Source organism: Dermacentor albipictus, chromosome 5, assembly GCF_038994185.2.
Source record: "Dermacentor albipictus isolate Rhodes 1998 colony chromosome 5, USDA_Dalb.pri_finalv2, whole genome shotgun sequence".
In the NCBI taxonomy this organism is placed as follows: domain Eukaryota; kingdom Metazoa; phylum Arthropoda; class Arachnida; order Ixodida; family Ixodidae; genus Dermacentor; species Dermacentor albipictus.
Window position 1 is genome coordinate 115,691,757 of NC_091825.1, and position 13,333 is coordinate 115,705,089.

The 13,333-nt window shown below is 48.2% G+C and overlaps 1 protein-coding gene across 4 annotated transcripts in view; it reads left to right on the forward strand.

Annotated features, from left to right (window-relative positions):
* Positions 1 to 13,333, forward strand: part of LOC135916151 (PR domain zinc finger protein 1-like) — a 256,776-nt gene that overhangs the window by 170,839 nt on the left and 72,604 nt on the right. For all 4 annotated transcript variants that reach the window (XM_070538784.1, XM_065449420.1, XM_065449418.1 and 1 more), the window contains exon 3: positions 11,071 to 11,114. The gene's annotated coding sequence lies outside the window, so the exon portion shown is untranslated. The remainder of the gene's footprint in view (positions 1 to 11,070; positions 11,115 to 13,333) is intronic.

The window sequence follows — 13,333 nt, forward strand, 5'->3', positions numbered from 1 at the left end:
TCTGCAGCGTAACGCCGCATTGACCGCACGTCAACACGGGTCAACAGATGAGCGAACCCGAGAATTGCATTTGTAGTCATCGTACACACGAAAAAAAAAGGGGGGGGGGGCAGCAACCATTGCTCTTTAACTACCCCCCGCTTAATTCGACGCCAAGCTATACCGCGCCGCTTAACTCGTTGCGTGGGCCCGCTCCACGTCTGTAGTGTTAGCTAGGGGCGCTATTCTGCGAGTAACCGGGTGCGACTAGGGACTAGGGATGAAGGAAGGGGGTGGTACACTATTTAGAATGAGCAGCCCGGAAGAGCTACTCGCAAGGTTAGATGAGGCGTGTATGTATACGGCATAGCTGTAGGCAATAATCACGATGCCCGCGAAGCACCATACGCTTACGACTACAAAGTCGACAACGAAAAAAAAAATTTATGGGCGCCCAGGGATTCGTGACGGAAGGAGAAGGGTGTAAGCGAGGAGGCGATGCCTACCAGCTGGCCCTAACTTAAACGTCCCCCGAGCATCTGACGCCTGTATGTGCCGAAAAAGGGCCGCGGGGTTAGGTTGGCCGAAGAGAAACGAAAAAAAAAAATTGCGCTGTGCGTACGCGCAAACGCATTTGCATTCACTCGCCACCCCTAAGCTCAATGACGAGTCGAAACGACCGCGTAGGCCGGGAAGAAGCGGCGAGCGTGTAGTGCTTACATTATTTTTCTTTATTTCTTTTGCTCTCGTTTTGCTTCCCCCGCGCGTTTGTTTTATTGCCTTAATAAGTTGAGCGACCATTCCGTGTCGAGTGTCTCTTTTTCTTTTTTTTTTTTGTTCTGGTTCTTCTGCTACTCGCGTCGGTGTCCATATGGAGGCACGAAAAGAAGAGACGGAAGAAACGAATAAAAACGAAACTTAATAGTGTATACTATAATAGTTGCGTAATGACTTGGAGGCGACGACGACCTCAGGAAACGGATCGTGACTTACTTTTTCTTTTTTTTTTCTTCGACTACTTTTCTGTTCGTCGGTTTGTCCGTTAGTATTAGGCGTCCAGGACTACTACGGTTCTGGCATGCGTATACGCGTACGAGCGTGGGTATATGTGAGCGGTGCGTTTTTCTACGGACGACTAATGAAGTGAGTGGCAATTTCGGTGCAGCCTTTCTTCTTTTTTTCTCTTTCGGGAGAGAAGTTACACTTTTAACGACGAAAGCGTCCGAGTGTATACGCGAGCTGGCGGTGTGGCTGCGTGGGCGAATTATATCGCTTCGTGCGAAGTTCCTATTAACTCGACTGCCGAGCGTGACGATAAGCGACGACACGCTTTGTGACTCGCGCACGCAGTATAGTATAATGCGGGCGAAAACTTGCGCAACTTGTACTAACAAATTTAGCGCGCTATATGTCAGGGGTTCCCGCCTAGAAACCATATAATATAATGAATATGGTGCAGTTTACAGTTATAAGAGCTACGATCTTATATCATCAGATGTGCAATGACCAAACGCCGTAGTGCTTAAGATCGTATCTTGCAGCTTGTTTTTTAAAAAATCTTTTTTTTTTGTCGTTGAACAGAGTGGCTGTTCAACTAAAAAAATTGCGGCCCACGGTCTGAATCCGCAAAGATTTCGTTCGTAAGCAACGTTGGCCATTGGCCGGTAACCTACGCTAATAGTGTAGCTAACGTTATGATTGGCCGGCCCTTACTCTTAATAGCGTGAGAAATTCTCTGTGAATACGAGCGCCGAGAAGCTCCGAAAATTCGGGTTCTGATTGACTTTCGTTCGAGCGTCCTACAATTGCAATAACGATCGGCGTGATATTCGGACGATCACTGAGGGACCTTTCGTAAGAGAGAGAAGTGTCGTAAGTACGAGACCCCGAACTGCACGCGACACATATATAGCGTTCGCTCGAGAAAAAAGCGGAGAAAAAGAAGAGAAAGCAAACCAAGGGAAAACTGCAGGCAGAGAGAGAGAGAGAGATGCGAGGAGCCGATACCGAAGACCTCGCCGCGTATCGCCATTGCCACAGCGGCGATCGAAGTAATAGGGCGAGGATACGGTTCGGTTGACCTAGCTTGGCGTGTATGTACCCTGACAGACGCCAGGGGCGGTTCACCTTCGTCACCCAATGACGCCTGCTGAGGCCAAGGAGCCGATGCAGCTCGCTTACTCAGAGATAATCGAGCGCGCTCTTGAGATGAAGACAGATAAGGCAAGGACGGGGCCTTACGGATGCGGAGGACTCGGTTTTTATTACCGCTCTTGGGTCAGTTCCGTTTGTTATGTTCCGTAACTCTGAGCGGTTTCTCATTGCGAAGGAGGGTTTCGTTTCCTTCCTTGTCTTTTGTCGCCAATGTCATCAGCATTATCATCGAGAGAGAGAGAGAGGATAAATGAGAGGCATGGAGGTCAACTGAGACTGAGGCCACGGTTGGCTATCCCGCATTAGGACAGGGGACGGAGAGCAAAATATTAAGACAAGGAGTGGAAGTAAGTATAGTTGATGCGCACCGGAGTTGCCGACGTAATGGAAATTCTTAGTGGTGTGTCACAGACTGTGGCTCAGTCCGGTTGCCGGACTTCTGGCCCTCGGCCTTGCGATGGTCGGGCCTTCTGCAGCTGTGATACGGGAAGCCAGAATTTCGAGACCGTTTACAACGAGGTCTTCAGTCTTTTAGAGCGGCGTGGTGTGGAGGGCAAGCCTTTCATTTTCGAAGGACGTGGGCGGTGTGTATCACAGAACACTTGTGGCTCCGGACGCCACAAATCATGTGTCCGGAGCTATCGGTCATTCCTATCAACAGTGAGTGCGCGTTGGTGAACACGAAGCCCAGACGTAAGCGGCAAAGTAGTGTTTCTTCACTTCGGACAAAACCAGGTAACAGCAGCGTGCATTTGAAAAGAAAGTTGAATGCAGCCGATCGTGAGGCAAAGTCCGGGGCTCTTTTGCTGCTTCTGCAATGCCTAAATCATGTGTGCTAGCTTGCGTGAGTGCTGGGCTGCGTCAGTTCTGGAGAGACGCGTATAAACACAAGTTTGTTCCTTCCGGTAGCCTTTTTCGAGCGACTTTGAGTGCGTGCGTCGGAATTGTGCGGGAGCTTCGCGTTATCCCGTCGTCGAAGTCGCCGTTCGAAGAACGCAAGCACCCTACCGTCGCCGTCGTCTCTGATTCTGTCATCGTTGCCCTCGGTCGTCCTGATCGTCGAGTGCGTTCGCGTTCCGGGTGGACTTGGCTTCCAGTGATCCCCCTGCTGAGCGCATGGTCGCGCGGCTTCGTTTGCCGGCTTTAAGTGCGGGCCAGGGTATAGAAGGTGGTAAAAATCAATCCGCACGCATTCACATCCTTCATCATCCTGATGATAATTTAGCCAAGAGGCCCGGGTGGCTTTCAGGTCGACAAGCGCGTTAGAACGACAACCCTGCGCTACAGCGTGAATCACAGGCCCCTGTGTTGGCTTTGAAAAGTTAAACTGGTCGATCGATCGATCGATCGATGAATCAATCAATCAATCAATCAATCAATCAATCAATCAATCAATCAATCAATCAATCAATCAATCAATCAATCAATCAATCAATCAATCAATACAATCAAATGTGTCAGTAAGCCAATCAATCAGTGAGTCAGCCAATCAATCCATCCATCAATCAATGTGTCAGTAAGCCAATCAATCAATCAATCAATCAATCAATCAATCAATCAATCAATCAATCAATCAATGAATCAACGTGACAGCGGGGGTCACTGACAAAGGGAGGTGCGTGGCGCTCCAAACTCCCTGTAACACGCGCGCTCTTGTTCATCTCAGTAAGAGACAATTCGAAGCGTTCAGGAACAAAAAAAAAAACAAAGAAGAAAGAAGATATTCGAAGAATCCCTATCCGTTTTGTTTGTCAATGTCTCCTGACGCGCTCTCAAGACGGGACGTTAAATAGCCTCTTCCGGACCAAGGAAAGAACGAGAACACACAAGAAGAAGCGAGGCCTCGTCTCCAGTAGTGAATCTTCTTCGCTCTTTTATTTCGTCACGGCTCAATAAGCGCAGAGCATCGCGGCATATAAATGCGGCGGCCGCTGAGCGACGCCACCCTCTGAAACCACTGCATTGCAGCATCAGCAGCGCCGTCGAGTGGTCGAAGGCGGAATAACAAACTAAAAAAAAAAAAAAGTCCGGAGGCGCGACAGAGAAGCAGAGAAAAAGAAACCGCAAGGGCAGACTTGCGCCGTGGCCAAGGAATGCGCATTACGTGCGACCTTCCCAGGACACCTAGACGAACGGGAAGGACTCTCTCCCTGCCTGGGCCCGACGGTATTACATACACATATACGCTCTATACGGCGGTGCTCCGCGGAGACCTGCCCGGCTGCTACGGCGCTGGGCGAACAATCGGCTGCGAAATGTTGCGACGGAAATTTCTTCGGATGGCGTGTGGGGCCCAGTTCAACAAAGGCAGGGCGAATAGTAATAAGAGCGTATTTAGGCGCGCCAATCTGACGCAATCGCGGAGCGCCGCTCCGCGCGAGAGACAGAGCGGTTTGCGCGGCGCAGCATGCAGCTGCCACTGTACGCTCCCGAACTACATGCCGCTTACGCGTGTGGCTCGGCGTCAGAACGTTTCCGACGCGCTCGAACTTTTTGGTGCATAGCTTCGCTAGACTTCGATTCCGCACTGTGTACCCTTCGCTGGCGAGGCTGGCATGGGTGATGCGATTTGAAAATTTGCTGCGATAAATGGCATCAAAGCGAAACTGATGCAGTCTAGACTTGTATGTCGATGCTTTAAAAACTATTTCTCCGTTTCCTTGTCAAAAAATATCAAAATAAGAGTCGTTCAGGCGGAGGCTAAATGCCAAAAAAATAAAAAAGCAAGTGAAACGATGCGATACTTGGTTTTGAGAGGCAGCGAGATGAACTGGTGACAGCCGCGGTGTCATGGTGGCTCCCATGCCTCAAAAAATTGCGCTTATACGACAAACTACACCACGCGTTTATGTTATTTAGTTTGTGTTGACGCTGCGACGCAGTGTGTATAAACTGCACTTTACTGATCAGTGTAGAGAAAGACCGCGTATCAGGCAAGGTTAAGGAACAAGAGGTGGTGATAATTATCCCGTCATTCTAACCTTCCCCCTACTTATATTCTGCTTATTGCTTTGGCACTTCAACCTAAATCAATCAAATAATTATTTAATTAATCACTACAGCAGCGAACGAAAGACAAGTGAGACGGACTGCTACTACCTTGGCGCAGTTATCAGTATCAGAACATCGGCAAGTTGGCAACCCGGGAAGGTGACTGGGCTATGGGGTGTAGCATGTCTCAGATCAACGGCGTCCTTTCCTCTCCGGCCAATGGTTACCGATGCTATTCTAATAGGCCTTGAGGCGAGATACGATTGCGATAACGCGTTACATAACTCTTATCTGACTCCATCTCTCTTGCTCACTTTTTCTGATCGAACGTGTATACGGAAGACCGGTGATCTGTTCTAGGGTGGTTAGAAAAGGCCTTGGGGAAGGGAGGGGGGGTGGATGGATGGGTGGATGGATGCATAGACAGACAGACAGACAGACAGACAGACAGACAGACAGACAGACAGACAGACAGACAGACAGACAGACAGACGGACAGACGGACAGACGGACGGACGGACGGACGGACGGACGGACGGACGGACAGACGGACAGACGGCCAAGAAAGAATGGAAAATTAAAAGACTATTTGTATAATATGGCTCCACGAGGTGAATTGACACGTTGAGCTGGCTTTCGCAGCTGGAATCGCCTTGTAAATTAAACAGACCCAAGAACACGCTGTACACGCAACTCGACAAAAATGCCGCGAGATCACGTCAACCTCCAATTACCAGTTCGCGCGAAGAGCCGCAGTTTCTTATATACATAGTAACGAAACCAAACGCAGAAACAAGGATGACGCTGGCGCGGGTCCAGCATTAATTATACTATAGGTACAATTCGCGCAGCGAACGAACAAGGCGGGTTGCGCCATCGAGTATATACCGGTAAGTATGTGAACTCCGGAGACCTCGCTGACGTAACAGCGTGGTTAGTGGCGACGCTCTCGCGTGTGTAGGCAGCGCGACGCAAACGACAGTCTCACTTTGCGACAAGCCTACGCTTGATATACGAAACAACGCCGCGATCCAAAGCCGGCAGAATCTATTATGTTATAGCCGACGAATCTCATGTGGGGTGTTTCATCACATGGTCAGCGTGAGAACGAGACGATACCGTAAGTTAAACTTGTTCGCCGGTTCCCTTACTTCGTTTACATTTAAGCCGTGTATCCTTTCTTAGTTCCATCCCGGCAGATTGAGCCCAGGCATAGAAGAGACAGACAGACATAGAACAGACAGACATAGAACATCTCGAAGGAGCCAACCCGTATGTCAGCTGAATAAGTTCTTACTGTCCTGAATTCGTTTAAACGAGATTCTGCGAGGCAAGTTGTACTTTAATATGTACACTCTTTTAGCAAACGATACAGCGCGTAAAACTAAACGTTCCAACAACGTTTTAGCACCGAAATTCTCGCATCACAGCCCACCGGCTCAGTGGGTCGGTCCGTGTTCAGGAGAAGCCCCTCTTTAGTGAGACATCCCCTCGTAATAAAGCCGCATGTTTCAATGGCGCAACCTCCGTTGGGCAGGCTGTTAATTGAAGTTGGATGGCTGCCTGTCATCCCGACTATTGTATTTGCTTCACTGCGCTGTGGATCACCCGGACGCGGAAGCATTCTTTCTTTCTTTTTGTTTTTTTTTAATGCTTACGTGGCGGCAGCCGACGATGTCTTAAGCAAGGCTTTCGGTTTCTTTTGGCGCGCGTGGCGGGCCATATGCCTTGCATCGCGAGGCCGCCCGGTCTATTAGCAGAGCTGCTTATTAACGTCGCCAATTTCTCCGGTTACTGCTTATGCACTCGCGCTGCGGTCAATTAATCGCCAAACACAAGCCTTATCCGGATGCGTCCCCTATAGCGAATTCGCGGTTCAGCCTCACATCTTATTTCGATGAGTGAATATCCACGGCACAATGCAAAAGAAAAAAAGGAAAGTCTATGTATCCCAAAAGAGCTGTTTTAACGTGAAATGTGGCACTTTAGATAACCCTTTTGCCAGATAAGTGACGATACGCTACGAGTTATATCAACGAAGCTTTCGTCGATAACATTTGCAGCACGCAATGGGTGAGCCGCTCTCCTGCCTGCTCACAACGTGCAACCGGTTCTCGTCACTGATTGGCTGACTAGAGAATCAGCCTCAGCTTCAATTCACCGAGATGATGAGACCGAGCATGAACTGTTTGGTCAGCCTCATTGTGTGCCGAGAACCTTTGAAAAAAATAATAATAAGGTGCTTGACACTTTTTGAGGTAGTGTGGCGCATGCCACTGTGCTCAACGAATGCGCCTATGTGACGCATTCCTTCCGAAGGATCGGCCTCAATTATATGATATTATTCGATCTTGGCGACTAGTCTATACCGCGCTCGTGCGATTTTTGTGTGAGAACGTGCGCATTTCGCATGCATCATCCTTATATCATTGGGTGTTTAAACGTGCTACATAGACGTATGGCGAGGCAAGCCTTCCTTATTGCGGCCTGTATACCTTCCACCACGTGGCTTGTGCTATGCACTATCTTGCTACGGGAAAGACACAACCGGCTTACACATCATTATAATATCGAGGCGCTGTAAAGATATCGTCCCTAAAATCGGTTCGCGTCATCTGCCCTTGTTTGCACACCCGCGTTTCCCCCTTTATATTAAACTCGGGTTACCGTTGTATAGCGGTATCCCGGTATCCCGGTCTCTCGGTTCGTTCGCCATGTGCCCTCGATGGCGGACACGCGAAGTTCCGGAAGGACAAAAAGAGCGTGCGCAAAGTCCAATTGTTGAAGTCGGGAAGACTGACACGTCGTCTCACCCTGGTTACCGCAAACAACCCGCATATCCGCCGGCCTGCGGATATCGCGGCATGCAAGCGGTTGAGCAATCACTCTCACGCAGCCACCGAGTGAAGGGGAGGAGGGAAAGGCGGAGGGGGGGAGGCTACTTTGACGTCCGTTGCCCCGCCATAATTGCATAACGGTATAGCGGCCAATTTGCGCCCGGCTACTCCCCCTTTGCCGCCTCCTCATAGAACGGCATTCCTGCGAAGGTCGCTCGCTTGTCGCCCCGAACGAGCCCGGTTTCAGTGCTGTTCTGCGTGACAGCGGCTGTTGCCGGCGCGGCACTGTTTTTGACGCGGAGAGAGAGAGAGAGAGAGAGCGACAAGGCCAGCAGAGCAAACGAAAAGGGCACCGGCCACTCGTGCAGTGGAGAACAAAACAGGCGTGAAATCACCGCGGAAAATAAGGCGAAGCCGGAGAAAGTGCGTCGATAGGTTACCACCGCATCGGTATGCACGCTATGCAGGTGCCGTATTTGCTCGTGTATGACTCGCCGAACGTGTGAGACTGGATTCGTTACGCTTTGGAGCTCGGAGGCTTAGAGAGAAAAAAAAAAAAACGTCAGAATGCGCACTGATGTGCATGTTGCAACATGCTAAATAGAATATAGGTCATTTCAATTCGCTCTGTGATTCAATGCCAGTCCCGAACTCCTCCAGCAATGGCCTGGCTCCTCCTGCACGAGCACTGCACGAGCAACGCTCTGAACTTGCTATGCACGATACTTCAGATGGGTAAATCTAATGTTATTGCGCGCTGGACGTCAGGTTGCACTGGTGAAAACATATCGACGTGCAGTACGTATCCGCTGAATAAGTTCGGAAGTGAAGGCGAAGCGAATGAACCTTACAATACTTAAGTTATTACTGTTGAGAAAGGGGCAGCGGTAAGTTTAATATCAATCAGTCAATCAGTCAATGAATCAATTATTCATTATGCAAGTTATTATGTACAAATAAACATGCAGGAAATGTTCCAAGGTCAAAGACAGTACCGGCACCCTTGGTTGTCTTTTACAATCAATCAATCAATCAATCAATCAATCAATCAATCAATCAATCAATCAACCAATCAATCAATCAATCAATCAATCAACCAATTCATTAATCAAATAATCGATCAAATAATCAATCAATCTGTTCGCGGCGGGTTATCATTGATGGTACATCCGATATATGTACCAGTCACGGCGCAGTGCATTGTGTCGGCAGATTACAAATAGGGCTACCTTGCGCACGCACCCTACTCAGTCAGAACTTAGAACGATAGCAACAAGTGCGGGTCTTGCGCGGGTGAATACGGCACCAACTCGCGACTGAGAGCGCAATGAGCCCTCGGCTGAAATGGTGGGCGTGTCTCTGCCGCCGTTTCATACACCGTTGCTAGCGCCGATATATATTTCTTTGAGCGCCTTGACGGAGGGGTGGCATTCGTCAAACGGCGGTGATGTAGAGGACAAATAAGAGAAAGGGGGAAAAAAGAAATTGTGGCTCCCGATCCGTGACGCGGCTTCACTCATTGCAGCGCTGTGCGTGGAAAGGAGGCAGGCCGCAAAGCGAGTACAGAGGACATATAGACTCGGCACATTATTGTCAGGGTTGCGTGCAAGCTGGTGTCAGCGCTACCGCCCTAGCTATATATCCTTTGTGCCGTATAGGCATACTTAACACAACGCGGGAGATATGTGGGCCTCAGTGGCTATGCCATTCTGCGTCTGTGCACGAAGAGGTCGCGAGGTCGACTGCGAGACATATGCAGGCCAGCAGGAGCGTATATTTATGTGAGCCGAGATTAGATTAGATAGATAGATAGATAGATAGATAGATAGATAGATAGATAGATAGATAGATAGATAGATAGATAGATAGATAGATAGATAGATAGATAGATAGATAGATAGATATAGATAGATATAGATAGATAGATAGATAGATAGATAGATAGATAGATAGATAGATAGATAGATAGATAGATAGATAGATAGATAGATAGATAGATAGATAGATAGATAGATATATAGATAGATAGATAGATAGATAGATAGATAGATAGATAGATAGATAGATAGATATAGATAGATAGATAGATATAGATAGATAGATAGATAGATAGATAGATATAGATGGATAGATAGATAGATAGATAGATAGATAGATAGATAGATAGATAGATAGATAGATAGATAGATAGATAGATTAAACATTTATCTTGAGCAAGTGCTTACTGCACCCTTCTGGAACTGCAATTACGATAATACGTTCTATAAAAAGTGTGGTATATCCGGAACATTGTAAGAAACGAAATGTTGACGGCAATGGGCGACTAACACTGCATAATGCAACACCATGACCACTATGAGCGTTGCCACTTGCAAGTTCTCGCTACCAGTCCTCTTTGACGTCATAAATTCTGGCAGCATTTAATAAAAAAAAAAGGCAACGCACAGCATTCGAAAGTGCACGAAGACTCCATCCTACAACTATCGTAAAACTATCGTGCGCGATAACGTATCGGAAATACCCTAAAATGCTGTGAAATACACGAAGTCAAACACACCTCATCGGATGCAGCGTTTCGAGCGTGACATTCAAAAACGCAAGTTCGGCCTTCGTCTTTTCAGCTAAATATAACAAATAATTTCCCACTGAATAAATGTAGGTATAGTTTTACATGAGTAATGTGGGCGCTGGTCTAAGACGATTTGGTGCTTCTATTTAGCAATCATGTAAAAAAAGAAAAGAGCGAAAAAGATTGTTTGTCAAATCCCCAAAGATTTTCGTTCGTAACTGCTATTTGCATTGGCCAGTGACCTTCGCTCAGAAATGTCTCAAATTTTAGCATCAGTATTGGCTCAGACTATCTCTTATGAACGATACTAGCGTACAAGCTTTTCTTGTGAATACTGGTCCTGGTGTCTAGGGTAAACATTTTTGAGACGATGCCATAAACAGAAGGTAGTCTTCTTTTGTCATCGCTTCAAGGTCCTTGCGCTAAACACCGGTTTATATGTTGTATACCGTTAACAAGCCCGTGACTCAACGCTTGCAGACTCTCGTAAAATATTTGTAAAGTTTCTCATGCACTTTCTTTCTTTCTCTTCTTCCGCAGAAAGCCGAGCCTGTCAAGAGCAGATCTCTCACTAACTGCAGCCAGTGAGTACAAATTGCAGTGTTTATCTGTACGCGTCGATTTCGTAAAACAATGAAGAGCAATGCTGACGTTACCGTGTGAACAATCGCGAGTGCATCACGCGTACAACAGTGCCACAAGCTGCGCTGTTTCTGCAACGTTTGTGCGCACCAACTATAGAATACTTATAATATAGCATGCGTGTGCTTTAATCATTGTTTCGTGCGTATTATTGTCGTATCATATGAACGCGATAGCGTAAAGCAGCCCGTGTCGCGTCGACGTTAGACGCCGCTTTTGAAAGTAGAATTGCTAACAAAACTTCGAACCACGCATACCCAACCACTTCTCTACCACCAAGGTTGCTCAAATCTTGTCTTTCATTCTTTGCAAAGTTATTCCTCGGAACTTTGAGAACGGCAGCTCAAAAACTATTGTAACAAAAAAAGACACCAACAACAGATGTCCTTTATGTTAACTCTTCTCAGACTCAAATATTAATAGTGCGAAAGAATAACAGGAGAATGACCCACGCAAGAGGCCGCGTTTCTACCAGAAAAATCGGCTTCGTGCATAGCATTCGGAGTCAGCGTTTCCCGGTAAACATTACGGTTACATAAGCTGCAGTTGCCGGGAAGCCCGGAAAGTAGTAAGGGGTCTTTGAACGCTATCGCATTCCACTTAAAATCAAAGCTTTAGCTTTCTGCATTTTTAAATTATTATCGACTTATATTAAAACAACGACAAACGGTTGCACTGCCCCAACGACACTGCGAGGAACAAAAAAATGAGCAGAAAAGAAAGGCTCGAATTTCCCGCCATTGCGAATTTCGCGTTCTGTTATGGCAAATCGGCGCGACGACAGATACGCGCAGAATAACAAGAAACAGACATTAAAAAAAAATGAGAGCGAGCAATGCGAGTTTCGTGCGAGGACAATGTTTATACATATACTCGAGCCTATGTGGGTCACCCAAGTATATATCCACTTCGATTCAGCGCGCGCACGCGTATATAGCGTGCAGGTATATAGTGTAGCGTTTGCGAGAGCGGTGTGAACACGCTTCTCCAGTCGCGTGTTCCGACACCATCACGCCTTTCTTTCTTGGTCGGCCCAGCAGGCCGCCGCGCCTCTACATTTTTTTCGCGGTCAGGCAAACCGCGAAGAAGACGAAGACAACGAGGTTGACGATCGTCATCATTACAACGATGACCATGCGCCTTTCGTGTGTGTGTGAGGGGGGGGGGGGGAAGACCTAATGCACCACGTGCTTATGAGCGTGCGTTTAAGTGGGCCAAAGAAGGAGAACAAGAGGGGGGAAAGGGAAGTGCGTGGAAGTGGCGACTGCAGAATCGACGGCTTCGCGTTAAGCTGACGAGTTTCGACCGGCCGCGGTAACCAGTTATAACGCAGTCGACGGCGTCGACCGACGACATCGTTACGTGGTTGCTTCTTTTCTGCTCTGACCGTCTTGCCCGGTGTGCTCCTCCCTGTCTTTGGGCTCCTTTATTGTTGCTTCAGTGGGCGCTCCGGTTGAGAAGGGTGTGCGCGCGTGTGTGTGTGGCGGGGAGGGAAAGGGGGGGGGGGCTCAGGGCGATATCTGGGCCATTCCGGGTCAGGGGAGATGCGGAGAGCGCTGGCGCGCCGGCGGCGGAAGGTTGCGAGCTTTTTTTCACGGTCATGTCGCGGGCCTGTCCTCCCAAGCTGCGCAGACATTTAGACTTCCTCGTCGCCAGTTCAGAGACGAACCCTCCGCTCCCCCCCCCCCCCCCCCACACACTTCTTCCCTGTGTATAGCTGCTTGTTGGAAGTGCGTGTGTGGTGGTGGTGGTGGGGGGGGGGGAGGCAGAAACGTCGAGATTCCGGCTAAGAATGAGGGATTGCGCGGACGAGCAAGTGGCGTGTGCGGATGCGAACAAGACGCAGTTCATGAGTGATTGAGGGTGCGTTAATTTGAAATTATCGGTCCTATCTTGAGAGGAAAGTAATTAACGGAGCAGGAGGTAGGCATCGAGAATTAGACGGCATGGAGATGAGTCGTTAGAGACGGTCACCATGAGTATAAATGTAAGTAGGGTTTCAAAGAAAATTGTTTTCTACGCGCGAGTGTACGCCAGTTATACTGAAGTCATCGTCGTACTGCAGGGCTCGTCGAACTGCGATTGCATAGCGCTGATAAGGCGTGGCACGCGGGATCGAGATAACGGGTATGATTGAAAACTTTTTTGCGAATCGCGGAAC